This window comes from Bombina bombina, chromosome 5 (assembly GCF_027579735.1).
Source record: "Bombina bombina isolate aBomBom1 chromosome 5, aBomBom1.pri, whole genome shotgun sequence".
Lineage (NCBI taxonomy): Eukaryota > Metazoa > Chordata > Amphibia > Anura > Bombinatoridae > Bombina > Bombina bombina.
Genome location: NC_069503.1, coordinates 684,789,491 through 684,810,104, shown reverse-complemented (window position 1 = coordinate 684,810,104; position 20,614 = coordinate 684,789,491). Strand labels below are relative to the sequence as shown.

At 35.6% G+C, this 20,614-nt stretch overlaps 1 protein-coding gene across 2 annotated transcripts in view; it reads right to left on the bottom strand.

The window, feature by feature from the left end:
- Positions 1-20,614, bottom strand: part of GMDS (GDP-mannose 4,6-dehydratase) — a 1,339,054-nt gene that overhangs the window by 637,632 nt on the left and 680,808 nt on the right. The window lies entirely within an intron of this gene.

The following is a 20,614-nucleotide window of genomic DNA, read 5'->3' as shown; positions in this document are numbered from 1 at the left end:
CAGAATTATTAGGCAAGTTGTATTTTTGAGGATTAATTTTATTATTGAACAACAACCATGTTCTCAATGAACCCAAAAAACTCATTAATATCAAAGCTGAATATTTTTGGAAGTAGTTTTTAGTTTGTTTTTAGTTATAGCTATTTTAGGGGGATATCTGTGTTGTGCAGGTGACTATTACTGTGCATAATTATTAGGCAACTTAACAAAAAACAAATATATACCCATTTCAATTATTTATTTTTACCATGAAACCAATATAACATCTCAACATTCACAAATATAATTTCTGACATTCAAAAACAAAACAAAAACAAATCAGTGACCCCATATAGCCACCTTTCTTTGCAAGGACACCTCAAAAGCCTGCCATCCATGTTTTCTGTCAGTGTTTTGATCTGTTCACCATCAACATTGCTTGCAGCAGCAACCACAGCGCTCCCAGACACTGTTCAGAAGGTGTACTGTTTTCCCCTCCTTGTAATCTCACATTTGATGATGGACCACAGGTTCTCAATGGGGTTCAGATCAGGTGAACAAGGAGCCATGTCATTAGATTTTCTTCTTTTATACCCTTTCCTTGCCAGCCACGCTGTGGATACTTGGACGCGTGTGATGGAGCATTGTCCTGCATGAAAATCATGTTTTTTCTTGAAGGATGCAGACTTCTTCCTGTACCACTGCTTGAAGAAGGTGTCTTCAGAAACTGGCAGTAGACCTGGGAGTGAGCTTGACTCCATCCTCAACCCGAAAAGGCCCCACAAGCTCATCTTTGATGATACCAGCCCAAACCAGTACTCCACCTCCACCTTGCTGGCGTCTGAGTCAGACTGGAGCTCTCTGTCCTTTACCAATCCAGCCACGGGCCCATCCATCTGGCCCATCAAGACTCACTCTCATTTCATCAGTCCATAAAACCTTAGAAAAATCAGTCTTGAGATATTTCTTGGCCCAGTCTTGACGTTTCAGCTTGTGTGTCTTGTTCAGTGGTGGTCGTCTTTCAGCCTTTCTTACCTTGGCCATGTCTCTGGGTATTGCACACCTTGTGCTTTTGGGCACTCCAGTGATGTTGCAGCTCTGAAATATGGCCAAACTGGTGGCAAGTGGCATCTTGGCAGCTGCACGCTTGACTTTTCTTAGTTCATGGGCAGTTATTTTGCGCCTTGGTTTTTCCACACGCTTCTTGCGACCCTGTTGACTATTTTGAATGAAACGCTTGATTGTTCGATGATCACGCTTCAGAAGCTTTGCAATTTTTATGAGTGCTGCAATCCCTCTGCAAGAGTATCTCACACTATTTTTGACTTTTCTGAGCCTGTCAATCCTTCTTTGACCCCATTTTGCCAAAGGAAGAAGTTGCCTAATAATTATGCACACCTGCTATAGGGTGTGTTTCCCCCCTCGTCATTAGACCAACCCCTTGCTCATTACAGAGATGCACATCACCTAATATCTTAATTGTGTAGTAGGCTTTCGAGCCTATACAGCTTGGAGATAAGACAACATGCATAAAGAGGATGATGTGGTCAAAATACTAATTTGCCTAATAATTCTGCACTCCCTGTATAAGCTTGCTTAAAACAGCTTGGAGTATATAAAATAATATTCACTGCATAACTATTATTCTACAGAGAAAGAAAAGTGCAAAAAATAAATTGGGTAGAACGACAAATTCTCACAGCAGTTTAAGAACCTAAATGCTCATATTGTCTCTTCATTCAGATGGCTAAAAACTTAAAGGGATAGTAAAGACATTTTTAAAAGAATTTCAGTTAACTTCTGTTATTAATTTTGCCCTAATTTCCCTTCTGGCAGCAGTGTTTTGCAACTATGTATAGCATTGATATAAACATTACTGCCAACACAGCTGCCCTAGAATGCTAAGACATGTGCATGATCCTAAAGATCCATCAGTTCACCTAGATTTAATCTTCAACAAAGGATACTAAGGGAACACTTTTGAAATTAGAAGTTAAATTGGAAACTGTTTAAAATTGCATGCTCTATCTGAATCACAAACATTGATTCTTTACTTAACTGTCACTTGAAGTGTGTGTATATATCTATGTTGTGTGTGTTTGTATGTATGTATGTATGTATGTATGTATGTATGGATATATATATATATATATAGCTATATATATCATATATATACTGTATCTATATAATATATATTATATATACACATTATATATATAATATATATATATATATACTGTATCTATATGAGTGTGTGTATAAATATATATATATATATATATATGTGTGTGTGTGATATAGTATATATAATATACTATATATAATATATATATAATATATATGTGTGTGTGTGGTATATAGTATATATATATATATATATATATATACTATATATATATATGTATGTATTTTCTGTACATATTATGTTGATTTTATTTTATAAAACATGATAAAAAAGTAACCTTGCTTGAACTTAAAATAACCATGCTTTTTTAAAACAGTATAACTGTTGAATGCAGTCATGAAAACTGGCTTAAATTCTTGTTTCTTTGACACATTGTCAGTCTTTTAAAGCTTTTCCCAGATTTTGAGTAGTTTTCAAGTTCACAGTATCGGCCAAAACTTTCTTATACAGTGTGGCAAATACAACAAACTTGTTAGACTGGAAGCCAAACCTGCCAATCTGATTATGAATCAGAAATATTTAGCCTCAAAAAAGAAAATGTTTAAAGGGACACTGAACCCAAATTTTTTTTCTTTCATGATTCAGATAGAGCATGAAATTTTAAGCAACTTTCTAATTTACTCCTATTAGCAATTTTTCTTTATTCTCTTGCTATCTTTATTTTTAAAGCAGGATTGTAAATCTTAGCAGCCAGCCTATTTTAGGTTCATCATCACGGATAGCGCTTGCTTATTGGAAACTTACATTTACCCACCAATAAGCAAGCATAACCCAGGTTCTTAACCAAAAATGGGCCGGCTCCTATGCATCAAATTCTTGCTTTTTAAATAAAGATAGCAAGTGTCCAGGAACAAAAGATGCACTCTCAGGATTTTCACTTACAAAAGTGTCCGCTTTATTGGAAGACGTTTCAGAGACTAATCGTCTCTTTCATCAGAACAAAGTGATGATCTGATGAGAGAGACGATCAGTCTCTGAAACGTCATCCAATAAAGCTGACACTTTTTTGAGTGAAAATCCTGAGAGTGCATCTTTTGTTCCTGGACTATCCTTAGCTTTTTTGCACCCAGATGGTTGATACAGGAGGGAGGATTTGTTTTTTCTGTACTTATTATATATACACAAAAAAATATAATAATAATAATAATAATAAACACATATACATACATGCTACAGGTACATCCATATAACAACAGAATAAAAAAGAGACCTATGGCAAGTCAGAATAAAAACAAGCTGATTTTGGATGATAAAAATCTTGACTATCGTGTGTAAAAGTAACAAACTAACTGTAGTAATTAATTACAACATAACTACAGAATAATTAATAAAAGGGACGGTAAAATAAAAAATAAACCTTCATGATTCAAATAGAGCATGAAATTTAAAACGACATTCCAACTTACTTCTATTATCAATTTTGCTTAGTTCCCTTGGTATCCCTTGTTAAAAAGTAATCTTAGGGGAGCTCATGAGTATGGATGTGTCTAGCCATCTGGCAGCAGTGTTTGCAACAATGTTTATAGCAATGATATACATTGTTGAAAACATTGCTGCTATAGAGTGTCTCTAGTATTCTAGGCAACAATGTTTGCAACCAAGTGTAACATTGCTATAAACATTGTTGCAAACTGCTGCAATATGGCTAGACATGTGCATGCTCCTGAGCTCACATATGGTTACTCTTTAGTAGAGGATACCAAGAGAACAAAGCAAAATTGATGATAGAAATACATTATTGTTTAAAATGTCGTGCTCTATCCAATCCATTTAAATTAAATTTCAACCTAACTATCCCTTTAATGGTAATTAGAGATGTGTCCTTGGTACTTTGATACATTCCTACTATTGAGATGGCCACTGTAAAATTATATTGCATGTTTTTTTTCATTACATTCCAATCTTTCATTCAAACATTAAAATGTTACATTTGATATTTGAAATATCTGAAATTTGAACCTGTGAATATAAGCTTTAGAGTATCAAAGATTATAAATACATCAGCATTGAGAATGCAAAATGGTGGTACTGATCTTTAGATTAAAAGCTCTTTGTAGCAGGTGTCTCTCCTTTTGTAATAAGTTGTTTACTTTAGTCTGTTTTCTTTTTATAATGGCATTATTGTGTAAAATACCTAGAGCTATAAACTTTATGGGCACTTTACAGATAAATGATAACAATTGACCGCTCTCTAGTAAAAATCAAATAATGTAAATATATACTGTATATCATTAAGATTGCCATAAGTGTGGCTATGGAACGCAAATAAAAAGCAACATAAATATTATCTACCTACCAAGACAAGGAAAGTCAAACAGAAATAGTTTGTACCTAATTTCATAAAGACAACTGCTCCAGGTTCAAGTCACAGCAGTGGAATTATGATAAATTATGAGATATAAAGAAACAAAATAAAATGTCCCTGTTTTTCTTATGATTCAGTATCCTGCAGCAGTCAATGGATCTGGTGTCCTGACACCATCTGTCTTTTTCTACTGTACTGACAAAATGAAATAGGCTAATATTAATCATGGTTTTAATTTTAATGCTACGTTACTTGTAGCCCATCACTGCTAGGGTTAATGTTTCAATGTCTTCCAATAGTATCTGGTTAGGACTATTTCCACACCAACTGAAATAATCTATGTGTGACATAATACTCTATATGGCCAGTTAGATTTGATCTGAACATAAATGTCACGTATAATCCCCAATCTCTGAAGCAAAGCTGCAACTTCAAAGACCTTCTAAATATAACTTGGTTAAATATAGATGTTTGCGCATTAAATGTTTTACATGCCTATACTAATCTATTTATCATGTTTGGCCTGCACAAGGACTGAAACCTTGTGGTCACAAAAAGAACAAGTTGTGTTCTTTCTGGAGACACTGAGTATATACTACTCCTCAAAGATTTACTATGGAAGGATTATCATCCAAAAAATGACAATATTTATAGTTTTGTTATATAAAAGACAGACCCTTAATGTTCTTCTCAAAGTTAAACATTATCTTCATAAGGAGAGGCCATGTGTATACATTTAAAGGGACAGTCAACTCAAAAATTTGTATGGTTTAAAGCGATAGTTTAATCCCTTTATTACCCATTCCCTAGTTTTGCACAGCTACTAATATACTTTTAACCTCTGTGATTACATTGTATCTAAGCCTCTTTTGACAGCCCCCTGATCACATGACTTTTTATTTATTACCTATTGACTTGCATTTTAGCTGTGTTGTGCAAAACCCACAGCCGTGAGCACAATGTTATCTATATGGCCCACATGAACTAGCAGCCTCCTGTTGTGAAAAACAAATAAAATCATGTGATTAAGAGGCTGTCTATAGTGCCTTAGAAAAAGGCAGAAATTTAGAGGTTTACATGTTATAAAGTATATTAATATAACAATGTTGGTTGTGCAAAGCTAGGGAATGGGTAGTAAAGGTGTTATCTAACTTTTTAAACAAGAACAATTTTAGTGTTGACTGTCCCTTTAAGACACTGTGAACCATCTCTGATTAAAGGGACATGAAACCCAACATTTTCATTCATGATTCAGATAGATTATACAATTTTAATCAACTTTGCAATTTACTTCTTTTATTTAATTTGCTTCCTTCCCCTATTATTCATTTGCTGAAAGATGTATCTAGGTAAACTCAGGAGCAGCAGAGAACCTAGGTTCTAACTGTTGATTGGTGGATGCATACATATATCGATTGTGATTGGCTCACCCATTTGTTCACAATGAAAGGAGAGAGTAAGCGCTAGAAGCTTAAAAGGCACAGGACTGGATGATTGCTAAATACTATAAAATTGTTTTAAAAAGGTTTAATACATATAATATATATAACAATACTGCAACAATGTAATAAAAGATTATGTGCATGGATCCATGATTGTAGCTTAAAAACATACAAACATTATATAGATATATAGAAATGTATAAAATAATGCTGTGTTCTAAAAGTAAACCAGACGTTAAACCAACTTGTGGTTGATAATGGTGATAAATGCGAATGATGGATAAAATCCAGTAGAATCACAATAAAAATCTAAAAATGTTCACAACAATGTTCACAACAAAGATAAAACCTGTTATGTGGTTTAAAAGAACGTGATCAAAAAGGTATGTGAGGTCCAAATTTTTTTTGGATAGTGCAAAAAATGAATATAAAATGAAAAATGTGGTACATTCAAGAGTTTCTGATACAAAGTCAAATTGTGATGAATCCTCCAATGATGACGTGAAGAAGTGCTAGGTGTAAAAGGTAAATCCAAAAACTAATGTCAATTATCAGGTGACCGAGTGGAACAGTAATTGGCCAATTGTATCAAATGTAAAAATTAAAAAATGATTGTAATAAATGTGATCACATAAAAAAGTTGAAAAATGGGAGACAAAAAGAGAGGAAAAAAAGGGTGCAATGGTTATTGAATATTTATCCAGATGAGTGTTAGGTATACATGATGGTAGACAAAACAAAAATGTGGTAATAAATGGAAGTGTGAAAAAAATAGTAAAAATAAAATATAAAAAATATATAAAAGATGTATTAAAAAATAAATGATAAAAATGCAAAAAACTGAAAGTAGTCTTGAGAAAGGCCTAATCCAGGCCGAAACGCGTTGACATACTGGTGAGCTTATTTTTAATTGTCTTTTACTGTGTACAAACAGTTTTGCACTATTGTTTCTTTTTTTCCACAGGTTTTTTGCATTTTTATCATTTATTTTTTAATACATCTTTTATATATTTTTTATATTTTATTTTTACTATTTTTTTCACACTTCCATTTATTACCACATTTTTGTTTTGTCTACCATCATGTATACATAGTAACATAGTAACATAGTAGATAAGGTTGAAAAAAGACTGAAGTCCATCGAGTTCAACCTATACAAATCTAAAATACTTACAAAAAGCTCCAGTTAAGCTTAAATAACCCCATTAAAATGTGACCCATTTAATACTAGCAATCATATCCATGAATTTTGTTTATATACAGAAATTTATCCAGACTATTTTTAAATGTATCTATGGTATTGGCATTCACTACCTCCTTTGGTAATGAGTTCCACAATTTTATTTCTCTTACAGTGAAAAAATGTTTCCGTTGCAGGAGATTAAATCTCCTTTCCTCCAACCTTAAATTATGACCTCTTGTCAGAACCAATTTTCTTGGAATAAAAAGAGCTTCTGCCATCTCTCTATATGGGCCTTGAATATATTTATATAAAGTAATCATGTCACCTCTCAAGCGCCTTTTTTCTAAAGAGAACAGACCCAGTTTGGCTAGCCTCTCCTCATAGGTTAATTTCTCCAATCCCCTTATTAGCTTTGTGGCCCTTCTCTGAACTTTTTCTAGTTCTGCAATATCTTTTTTAGCAATCGGTCCCCAGAACTGCACTCCAAACTCAAGGTGAGGTCTTACCAGGGCTTTATATAATGACAGAATTATGCTTTCCTCCCTTGAATCAATGCCTCTTTTAATACATGCTAGTATCTTATTAGCCTTTGAAGCCGCTGCCCTGCATTGTGCACTCATCTTTAGCTTGTTATCTATTACTACTCCCAAATCCCTTTCCTCCTGTGTTTGGCTAAGTCTTGTCCCATTTAAAAAATACATAGCCTGCTTATTTTTACTTCCAAAATGTAGAACCTTACATTTTTCCGTATTAAATCTCATTTTCCATTCACTTGCCCATAGTTCTAATTTTAGCAAATCCCTTTGCAAAGAGAGTTCATCCTGCTCTGACCTAATGACCTTACTTAACTTAGTATCATCTGCAAAAATAGAGATGTCGCTATTTAATCCTTGCTCCAAGTCATTTATAAAAATATTAAAAAGAACAGGGCCCATCTGGATAAATATTCTATAACCATTGCACCTTTTTTTTCCTCTCTTTTTGTCTCCCATTTTTTCAACTTTTTTATGTGATCACATTTATTACAATCATTTTTTAATTTTTACATTTGATACAATTGGCCAATTACTGTTCCACTCGGTCACCTGTTAATTGACATTGGTTTTCGCATTTACCTTTTACACCTAGCACTTCTTCACGACATCATTGGAGGATTCATCACAATTTGACTTTGTATCAGAAACTCTTGAATGTACCACATTTTTCATTTTATATTCAATTTTTGAACGATGCTAAAACATTTTGGACCTCACATACCTTTTTGATCACGTTCTTTTAAACCACATCACAGGTTTTATATTTGTTGTGAACATTGTTGTGAACATTTTTAGATTTTTATTGTGATTCTACTGGATTTTATCCATCATTCGCATTTATCACCATTATCAACCACAAGTTGGTTTAACGTCTGGTTTACTTTTAGAACACAGCATTATTTTATACATTTCTATATATCTATATAATGTTTGTATGTTTTTAAGCTACAGTCATGGATCCATGCACATACTCTTTTTTACATTGTTGCAGTATTGTTATATATATTATATGTATTAAACATTTTTAAAACAATTTTATAGTATTTAGCAATCATCCAGTCCTGTGCCTTTTAAGCTTCTAGCGCTTACTCTCTCCTTTCATTGTATTCCATCCTCTGTTAGCCCGCTAGGAGACTAACCTGTGAGTAAGCTTAAGGCCAAATATCTATTAGCGCTTAGTCCCCTCCTACTCACCCATTTGTTCAGTTAGAAACCATTAGTGGAGCATTGCTGCTCCTTCAACAAATGATACCAAGAAAATTAAAAAAATTAGATAATAGAAGTTAATTAGAAAGTTCTAAAATTGTATTCTCTATCTGAAACGTGAAAGAAAAAATTTGGGCTTCATGTCCCTTTAACTACAAAGATGACTTTCTGGTACTATTCAGCATACAGACGAGTTCTTCACAGAAACATATGATTTTACACTACTCTATGGAACGGCATATGCGGTAGATCATCTGAATACTATTTTCTGAAATTATAGAAAATCTCTATTTTACTTCCCACTTTCAGGATCATAAAATAAACCTTAGATATTCTGATAACAAATGCATTAATAAAAGTACAATGAGACAGGTGCAATATTTGTTTTAAATAGGAATGTTAGATGAGGTTTGATAACCTTGTTTTGTATCCATATATAACGTCAGTAATAAAAATAAGTTTGGAAGGGGGCGTGTCTGGCCAGCAACCACATTAGGAAGCAAAAATGGAAGCTCCTCATTTAATCTAACTAACCCGTTGATTATCTTCAACTAACAGAGGCATCGCTAGCTACACTGTCATAAATAACCTTCTATAGAGACTTCCACATCACCTGATGTCACTATTGTATGAAACTTTTTAATATGAAGACCTAATCCAGACAACTGAAAAACTCGAACAGCGGCCTGCACAAAGATCTTCATCACTCTCCCCAGATTGTCGGGAACTATAACCATCTTAACACTGCCATATACAGCAACTAGCCCTGCTATTGTTAATGTGCTAACTCAGTGCTCAATTTGGGCAACTGCTACTGTGACAGAAGGAGCAACGCAGACCGTCCGTAATGGAGGCGATAGACACCTGGGAACTGAAGGTCCGGTCACTAATGTATCAGCACTTTCATGATCTACTGAGAGACATAGGAGTTGTGCTGACCTTATTGCAGTTGGAACATAAGAGATCCATTGGGTGTGGACACCCACAAACACAGAATTCCGGGAAGTCATCAACACAAGACGACATACCGCCTTCAGCCAAGCAAAGTGCGCAACAGATCTCTCCACGTGGCGCTCAATACCGGGAGACTAACATACACCTGGCTTCTCAAGAAGGAAGAAATGATACGAAGATGGTTTCCCATTTCCATATCTTTCAATCACCCTATGCAGAGCCAACCTTGAGCCATGGGGTGAGAGACAGCGAGCATAGACCACCAGTGAGTGATTTTGCATCCAACGGGCTCCTATATACAACGGAGATATTCCTTCTATATGTGGGCGATATACCAGGTTCTGCTGACTTCCAGTGTCTTGTAGCAGTGGGACTGTATCTCGGCCATGAACGCAGCGGAACTGTTTAGGCATTGGCTAATTAACTGAGACATTTTCCTTTGTCGGTTGAACCATCTGGCAGACTGGGAGGCTCAGTGCCGCGTTGTTCACTAGTAATGCTATAGTTAGAGATGTTCACAGTTACAATATTTAACAATACCTGTTAGGGTGCATGGTGGACGCTTCTGGGTGTCTCTATAATTACTATGTTTGGCTCATTTATGAAGGTTGCCACAATTGGAGACTTTAAATCACTTCACCATCTTATATTATTGTCTACTGCAATATTTATGTAATGTATGCACATTGTGAGTCTGCTAGTTCTCAACATTGTAGATTTTACTTAATATCTGCTTAATATGTTATGCATCGTTTGCAACAATATGGTGTGTGATAGAGGCTCAGACATAACGTTTGACCTTATACCCTGTAAGCTATATAATGAGGGTACATTTCTCCCCACGTTTATTTAAGGAGAGAGGCTTGAGACCTAGGACTAACCTATCATGATGCACATAAAGATAGCTTTTTGGATATTTTACTAATATGGTTATTTTTTTCTGTACTATGATACTGTTTTATTACAAGCTAGATACATTAACCTGTATGACAATTCACCATTTTTAATCTGACGCTATGGATCATGCACCTGCTTGCTGTCTCTCACCTATGGGAAAAATACAGAGGAGACCTGTAATATGAATAGCAGACCTGTTTAATGTAGCATACTCCCTACCTTAAATATAAGAGCCCATAGAAGGGGAAATCGCTCAAATGTTATATTATCCAATTCAGCTATAGTCTCATGGATGGAGCCTGCAAATATAAAGCATACATATATTCGTAGGCTTCCTTAAATGCAGGTCATAAACCACTCTTCTCTTCCTTTATGTTACTATTGTGCAGACGTGACATATTGTCACTATTGGAAGGAGCAGACTACCTCTGAGGCGGCGGACAGCAATCATCCCGATCAGATATGATCGGGCTGATTGACACCCCCTGCTAGCGGCCGATTGGTCGCGAATCTGCAGGGGGCGGCATTGCATAAGCATTTCACTAGAAATTCTTCTGCAATGTTAAATGCCGACAGCGTATCATGTCCGCCAGCATCATAATAAATCGGTCCCCTAAATCCTACCCACGCAGTTTATGCACTTATCTACTAAATTAGCAAGTCCATAAAGGAAAAAAGAACTAGACACTTCTAAGTATGTTATTTGAATTTAATAATATTTTATTGTATTGCGAGTCCCAACAATCTTGAATGTGCTCCAATATTCCAGTTTTATCCACCAGTGTATGCTGAAATACCACCAGTCCCTGCTATTATACAAAAGTTTCAATCTGAATGGTATAGCTTCTGATTGGATCCTACAATATTATATTCTGATTGGTCCCTACAACAAGTAGTAAGTTGTGCTCCCTTGTTTCCTCTATTCAGTCCTACCAGTGCAGTGACAGGCCTTCCATGTACAGGTAGACCCATAATACAAACTTGAGATTCTCGGTTTACTAAATTGTCGTATTGTGATAGAGGTTTAGGCAAGAATCACCCACGTAGAAAACAAGCATTATGACTAGTTGAAATAAAATATTTATAATTTTATTTGGTAATGATGGTTTCTATTCAGTGAAGTCCATACTGCATTAGTGCTGTGTACATTTTCCCTTTTAAGCATCAAATGTATGTAATATTGGTGAACATACAAAATAAACTATTTAAGGACAACACTGGTACAGTGTAGGCTGCACTGAAGAAAAAAACTGGGAAATTGGGACTCTTTGGACCTGGAGGGGAAGACTCAAGAACAGACTCCATTTAAAGGGACACTCAGATCAAATTAAATTTTTATGATTCAGATACAGTATGTAATTTTAAACAACTTTCCAATTTGCTTCAATAAAATAAAATGTGCACAGTTTTTTATATTTACACCTTTTGAGTCACCAGCTCCTACTGACCATGTGCAAGAATTCACAGACTATACGTATATGCATTTGTGATTGGCTGATTTCTATCACATGGTACAAAGGGAATGGAAATATACATTACTTTAAAATTTGTTAGAAAAAAATCTACTACTCATTTGAAATTCAGAGTAAATGCTATTGTATTGTCTTGTTATCTTGTACTTGTAGATTATGCAAATCTACTGTGTTTACTGGTCGTTTAAAACACAGCATCAGAAATAAAAGAATTGGCATTTTTGAGCAAACTCAAAAGATTTTCTGTTCTGTTCTGAAAGACTAGATAACCAGTAAGTTGAAGCAGCAGCAACATCAGCAATGGAAATTGCAGGCCTATGCAAATACCCTGCTTGTAAAAAGAACCTTTTATGGAAAGATTCTGATTTTCTATCCAAAAAGTCTTTAAAAGAAGAACTGTCTTCCAAAGGGATACTAGTACATTTAGCCAAAGTGGAAATAGTCCTATACACTTTAGGAATATTTTCCCACAAGTCAACATTAACAGCAGGTGAAGGATATAATTTTTTTTTTTTTTTTTTTTTTTTAAATCTCTTTATTATTTGCCGAATCATTCAATGTAACAAAAAACAATGATTAATAATACAACAACAGTGAAAAAGATATACAGTACAATATACAAAGAATCTTGTCGTATTGTCATTTACATAATTTTTCAATTTTAAACAAATTAAAAGATACTCGACACCTGAGTCTACAAAAACATATAACAATCATTTGTCGGCTTCTTTTTTTTTTTTTTTTTTTTTTTCTCTAGCTTACATAAAAAAGAAAAAGGAAAAAAGACAAGACGAAAAGAAAAAAAAAAAAAAAAAAAAAAAAGGGGGGGGAAGTAATGAATTATAATAAAGTATTTTCTTGAGTTGATCTTATTACTCTCTACATTTATACCTCGGTTGGATTTCTAATCCAGGTATATGGAAACAATTCTAATACGACCATCTCAATGAAACTAAGAGAGGAAAGGAAGGGTGCTAATATCTGTTTTTGAATAGTTAGAGGATATGTCTTAATGATGGAGTACCAAGCATATAAGAATTTCTTAATTCTTTTTTCAGACAAAGACTGAAGATGGTAAGATTCAAAGAGAATTTGTTCCTGTAGCATTTGGGTAACTGTAAAGAGCGAGGGCGCTCTTCTGGCTTTCCAGCTTTTTAGTATACAAAGTCTTACAATTAATATTGTAATATTTAAGGGGTATGTCCAACAACACACTTGACTATTAGAGGTATTAAATAATAAGACAATATCCCGGAATGTGAGGGAGATAGATGAGTTGTGAACTTTATTAAACCAGTATGTGATTTTTTGCCATAACTGTCTTATCTTGGGGCAAGCCCAAAACATATGAAGCAGATCAGCATCTTGGTAGTGACATCTTGGACACTCAGCGGATCCATCCCGATAGTACTTGGCAATTTTCGCTGGATATTGGTAAAAATCATTTATGAATTTCATAAGTGATTCCTTCCAATTTGAAGGTATTAAGCACTTATCTAAGTTATTAAAGCTCAGGCAAATTTTATCCTGATCTATATCTGGGATTAACGGTAACCAAAAGTTACAGATCTTATCCATTATGACTTGAGATTGTTTTGATAACATTATGTCGTATATCAGAGAAATTGATGTAATGCCGGCAGTAAATCTTTGTAAGAGAGTCCTGACCTCAGACCATGCAATAGACAAAGGTAACCTCCATTTTTGAGCAGAGATAAAGTGTCTGATTTGAAAAAATGCAAATAAATCGGATCGGGGCAAATTAAATGCGGCAAACAAGGTTTCCCCTTGAAGTACTAACTCGTCTGAGCCAAATAATTGGCAAACCCGATTTAATCCTTTTTCTGCCCATAGCTTAAAAACCTTCTGATTAATTCCTGGTAAAAAGAGAGGGTTACCCTGAATAGGAAGAAATTCTGAAAGAGAAGAATCTATCTCCAATATTTTACAAAATTTATGTCATGCAAGAACTATATTTTTAAATGTAATCATTATAGAGACATTAGAAGGGAGCTGTTTAGGTTGACAGTGAACTATAGCTGCCAATGCGAAAGGATGGATCAAAAAGGATTCTTCTTCATATGTGGCATAGATATTTGCCAGCCAATCAATTGCAATTTTCAATAATGAGGCAATATTATACAATCTAATGTCAGGAAATGATAACCCGGCAGCACCTGATTTTTGTGAAAGTCTTGCTAAGGAAATGCGAGGTTTTTTATTCCCCCATATAAATTTTGAAAAGTGGGAACACAATTTCCTTAAATCAGTATTACGTAAGTATATCGGCAAATTCTGTAGAGGATACAGCAGCCGAGGGAGAATAATGGTTTTAACTAGATTGACCCGCGCCATTAAAGACAGTGGAAAAGAAGTCCACAATTGTAGATCCACTTTAATTTTTTGAAATAAAGAGATATAGTTATCAGTGTACCAGTATTTAGGGTTTTTGTGTAATACAAGCCCTAAATATTTAATGGATTCTACCTCTTTAAAAGTATTAATAGATAAGCTTAAAGGAGATTTGCCAACAATCATCAATTCGCTTTTCCCGGTATTGACCTTATAACCTGAGAACGAGCTAAACTCTTCCAGAAGCTGGATCAAAATTGGAATGGAATGCTGTAAATTCTCTAAAAAAAGTAAAATATCATCTGCATATAATAATATATTCAAGCGAGATGTATCCAGGGGGATTCCAGTGAGGTACTTTCTCACTTGAATTGCAAATGGTTCTAGTGCTGTATTAAACAGTAGAGGAGATAGGGGACATCCTTGTCGTGTACCCCGCTGCATAAAGATTTTGGAAGAGATAGTACCGTTTACCACTAGGTGAGATATAGGGTTAGAATATATTCTATGAATGCATTTTACAAAATTCCCTCTAATGCCGAATTTTCCTAGTGATGTGAATAGATGTTCCCATACTATGGAATCAAAAGCTTTAACTGCGTCTAGTGTTAAGACTGCCATATCATATCTTCTATTTGGCTGCTCCTGATTCCAAGCATAGTCTAGGAAAGTTGTTAGTTTACGTATATTCTTGCTTGAATTTCTGTTGGTCATAAACCCCGTTTGGTCCGGATGAATGAGTTTCTGTAAACACAGAGAAAATCTATTGGCTAAAATAGCTGTTACAATCTTATAATCAGCGTTTAAGACCGATATTGGTCTGTAAGACGCCGGATCCTCTGCATCTTTATCTTTCTTTAATATAAGGGAGATATTGGCCATTGTAAAATAAGCTGAAATCGGCATGCTTTCTGTATAATACTTATTATAAAGAAATTCTAATACTGGTACTAACTCTTCCTTTAGACACTTATAGAATTCAGATGGAAATCCATCAGGGCCAGCTGCTTTATTGCCTTTCAATTTATCAATAGCTTTATCGATTTCTTCTTTAGTTATAGGTTCATTTAATGCCATCAAATCCTCAGCTGGAATTTGTGGAGTCACTATTTTAGCCCAGAATCTTTCCTGCCTATCCATGTCTATCTCTACTGTGGAATATAACCTCTGGTAGTAAGAAGCTAAACTTTCGCAAATTTTCTCAGTTTCAAAATATCTATTCTCATTATCTTTAATGGCGGATATGAAATTTTTCTTCTTTCTACATTTAGTGAGACTAGCTAGAAATTTAGCTGACCTCCCATGAAATCCTCTATAGAAACGATTTAATCTAATTTCCTCAGCTATCAGTTTTTGTTTTAGGAAAAGATTGCGTTCTTTTCTAGTAACAGTATAATTGTCCCAATTTTGGTGTGAGGGGTCCCGTTGTACCCGTATATACATCTCCTGTACACTTGTTGCCAGCATGACTTCCCTAGCTTTAATCTTTTTTGACCGAACATTTAGACCTCACCTCTCAGCACGGCTTTAGCCGCTTCCCAAAAAGTTTCAATTTTATTTCTATAGTCTGCATTATTCGCCGCGTATTCCTGCCATTTTACTAGCAGCCATGCACAGAATCTAGGCTCAGAGCATAGAAAACGGGGAAAAGAAAATACCATATTCTGAGAATTACATTTGTTCGAAAGAAAAACTGTTAAAGATATTATTGCATGGTCCGATATCAGGACCTCTCCAATATCGGGCTTGACTTGCCAAATAGACAGTGGTTCAGAGATCAGGAATAGGTCAATCCTGGAAAATGTTCTGTGTGCTCGAGATTCACATGTGTACCTAAGACTGTCAGGGTTTTGGATCCGCCATATGTCTGTCAATTTTAATTTATTACAGAATTTCTTAAAATACTTTGCACTATATCTATTACTAACTATATTTCTTTGCGAAAACCGATCTAAAGCTGGATCTAGCGTCATATTAAAGTCTCCGCAGATTACTAAATTTTGATTTTTGTATGGAAATACCTTATTTTGAATTTTTTCCCAAAATTTCACTGATAGTCTATTTGGTGCATATATGTTGCAGATTACAAACTTGATGTCATTAATTACTATTTGAAGTAAAATATATCTTGCTTGACTATCGATCTCTGTCTTGATTATTTTATAATCTAGTTTTTTGTGTAATAGTATGACTAATCCACATTTTTTTGTTGAACCTCTAGTAGATATTACTTCTCACACCCATTTGATCTTAAATTTAGCTGCTTCTGTCTCATTTAAATGGGTTTCTTGAAGACAAACCACATCAGGCTGTTTTTTACCTAGGGTTTTAATCACTAGTTTACGTTTTACTGGGGATGATACCCCCCACATTCCAGGACAACATCCTAACATTCCCTGTCATTCTTATTTAATATCGAGCCATCTTCCCTTATTCCATCTAAAGCAAATACACAGGGAGAGAGGAAGGGGAAAAAAAAAAAAAAAAAAAAAAAAACACCATGAAATAACTAAACCAAACAAAATTAGACCAATTAGGAATCCTAATTCTATACATCAACCTGGATGATCAAACACTTCTAATACAATCTATACATTTCATTACTATCCCACCGATTTTAAGAATTCAGTAATCTCTGTTACTTCATTAAATACTCGTCTACTGCCTTTATCATCTATTACAATTCTGGCCGGGTACATCAACCATGCATTTATTCCCTTGTTTATCAATTGAGTGCAGAATGGCGCCATAACCTTCCTCCTAGCAGAAGTTTCGCCGGAGAAATCCTGAAACAACAAAATCTTGTTGTTCCCGAATATCACCGGCTCATTTTTCTTTTTCTTAAAAAGGTTCAATAATTCTATTTTATTTTGGAATTTCAGGAGTCTGAAAATGATCATTCTTGGTCTGACTGCCCCACTATCCATATTTCTTCTGGGGCCAGTTCTGTGCGCCCTTTCAACAACCAAAGGTAGCAAATGTGCTGGCATACCCAGAGCCTGTGGCAAGGTCATTGAAGTGAATGTCATAAGATCCTCAAACTCCGGAAGCTCCGGAAGGCCAATGATTCTAATGTTATTGCGCCTGGAGCGATCTTCCAGATCCTCCAGGCGCAATTGCATATTGTTTAATTTATCTTCATGTTTTTTTAAGACTCCTTGGTGTATGTTAGTCTGATCCTCTACTACGGAGAGCCTTTCCTCGGCCTCCACTAACCTAATAGAGAACTGTTTAACTTCTGAAGTGAGTGTTACAATATCAGAAGAGATTACTCCTAACTCTTTCTTAATGGAATCAAATTGGGGTGAGAAAATGGCTGATAGTTGACCAATTAAGGCCTGAGTATCTATAACTGAATGACCTATATCTGATACCATATCTGCACTAATGTCAGCTGACTTGGTTTTTTTATCTTTCGATTTTGCTGGCATTTTCAGGGAATTAGAACTTGTTTGCGTAATAAATTTTTCCATTGATAATAAAAAGAAAAAAAGAAGAATACAAAAAAGTGTGAAACACTCTCAGATCAGTGAAAAGAAGAAAAACCACTACAAACAGACAGTGGGAATCCTTAACGTGGAAAATTAAGTGAATTTAGTATATAGTGAGGTGCTTGGATATATAAAACCAAAGTTGTTTTATATTGCTGATAGAAGACCAGTTTATGTCCTCTTTAGAAAAGAGCAAAATATTGCACGTTTGTGCATGAAAATAGAAAAATTATATAACAAATAAAGTTGAATTTGTTTTAGTGTGTGCTGAGGTGTACGACGTGTTAGCGTGTGTAAGAGGAAAAACTATTTTAATTTACTGGGAAAAGCCAGCCTATAACATAATCGGCAGAAAAAGAGCAATCACCAAGTCAAAAAAAAAAAAAAACTGCATATGAACAATTTGCAAAGGATATAGTGCAGCCCAAAACTCAAATGACATGGCAAGCACAAATCACAAGAACAAAGATTTCAGTCGTTTACACTTTGACCCAGTTAGAACCTTTCTTATCGTCTTTAAGAAAATTCTTATTGGTAAAATATTTAATTAAGTTTTGTTTAATAGGGGACGACTGTTGCTTAACACCTTTACTTGGAGAGGATTTTTACCCCTTGACTAACTTGTATTCTAATGTTCTACTTATCTCTTTATATCTTCAGTTAATATTGGGTCTAAACAATTGTTAAATGCACACTTAAATACCCAAAAATAATAATGATAGCATCACATCCACCTCCTCCAACTGGTATATAAACCCTACTCTAGTAAAACATAAATTTCTGAACCCAAGTGTTAAATCTCTAACTTGGCATTGTAACATCTCAAAGAAAAATACATGTAATATGACATTTTAGTAAACTATAAATCCACAGCCTCAGCTCCCATTTTTTTTTCTCTTTATTCTCCCTTCCCGTCTTTGCCCAGCAGAAGACTACCTCCTTCAAGGAAAAATCTGGAGAGGACTATAATCAGAATTTAATAATTAACGCCCTTGAACTAAGATTTAAAGAGGTCCTATCATACTTCCTAGTATTAATTGACATAGACTAAATTTCCAATTTCAAGATACACCCCCAAGACTATTACCAACCTAGTTCAATATGTCTGAACTAGCTCCACATCAATCTTTTAACAATCGTAAGAAATGGTTACTATAATAACAGTGAAACAGCCCTTCTAAACCCAGGTATTTAGACTGATATCTCTAGTAGTATTAAGCCACAGCTTAGTAACATTTTAACACATATACAGAAAAAAGAAACAAAAACAACACAAAACCAAAAAGAACAAATAAAACCACAAGGAAAAGTGTAAAACTTGATTAGAGAAAGAGGAGCCAGTCCACAAATATACTCCACCGGCCAGAAAGTCAGTATTGCTGAGGACCCACCAGCTTGCACTGTCCAGCACGATATTTCTAATTGACCACTTAACTTTTATAGAAATATGGAAGGGCACTTGGCTTCTGCAATCCCAGTCTTAAATCTTGGAACTTTAATGCACCTTTTTTTTCTCATACGACTCCCAGGCCACTAAACCACATGACAGAAGTAGTAGTATGTGTAATTTGAGCCTTCAATACCTTTATCAGGATCAAATGACCAGTTTACTCTTTCTTTTCTTACTGGTACTAATACCCTTTCTGTGATAAGGATCTGGGCTATGATATTCGCTCCCACTAACCCCTGCCAGCTGAATGTGTCTTTAACAAGTAATAGCTGTAAAGGGACTTCTTGATACAGGCAGCCAGTTTCAGCGAGCAGATATGAAACCCAGTAGCAGGCAGAGAGGATCCCCAACACACAAATTTCAAACTTTAGAGATTAGACACAACAGCCCTTCTTTATCGGACCAAGTTGATTTCAGCCTTACCACTTGGACACGGCATCCGGCTATAGTCACACAGGAACAGCAGTAATCCGCCTCTTTCCCCAGCAGGTATGCGGTTAGTTGAGCACCCCCTCTTAAATGGTTAAACTCTCCTCCTCCAGAGGGGAAACCTGGGGTGCTATGGCAAAAGCGGGTAAGACAACTCGCAATCTCCTTAGCGAATCCTTGTGGCTTGTATGTCGACTGCTCCAGCCGGGATACTTTATCCTATTTCGGGCTTTCACATTTGCTGGGGTTCACGGCTTCACTCTGCTACTCACCAGGGAGCGTCCTGGAGTAAAGCCGGTTTCGCCGCAGAACAAAAAACAACAGGGACTCCTTTCCGGCTACCGCCTCCACATTGTAATCCCTCCAGAGTAATTTATTTGAACCCCTTCAGTAACACTTTGCCCAGCAGGGGGGGGGGGGGATCATCGGGGTACAGCTCCGCCGTCCTCGGCAACCTCTTCCCCTCTCAAGTTTAATATCAAGAGTCACAATAAAAATGATGACTGCTGTGCAGTCGCAGCCAAACTACGGCTTCTTGGGACTTCCACCTCTCACGCAGGTCAGATCCCTGCAGAGCGCCACACTCTAAACCAGGACAGATTTCCAGGATAAGTGGCGGAGAGCGGGGAGCTGCTGTATCGGCGTCCTCTCACCACACCGGCGTGCAGGAACACTGCACAACTCCTCCCCAACCGGAACTCCCTCTCAGGTCTGAGGTCAGATCCTATCTGCT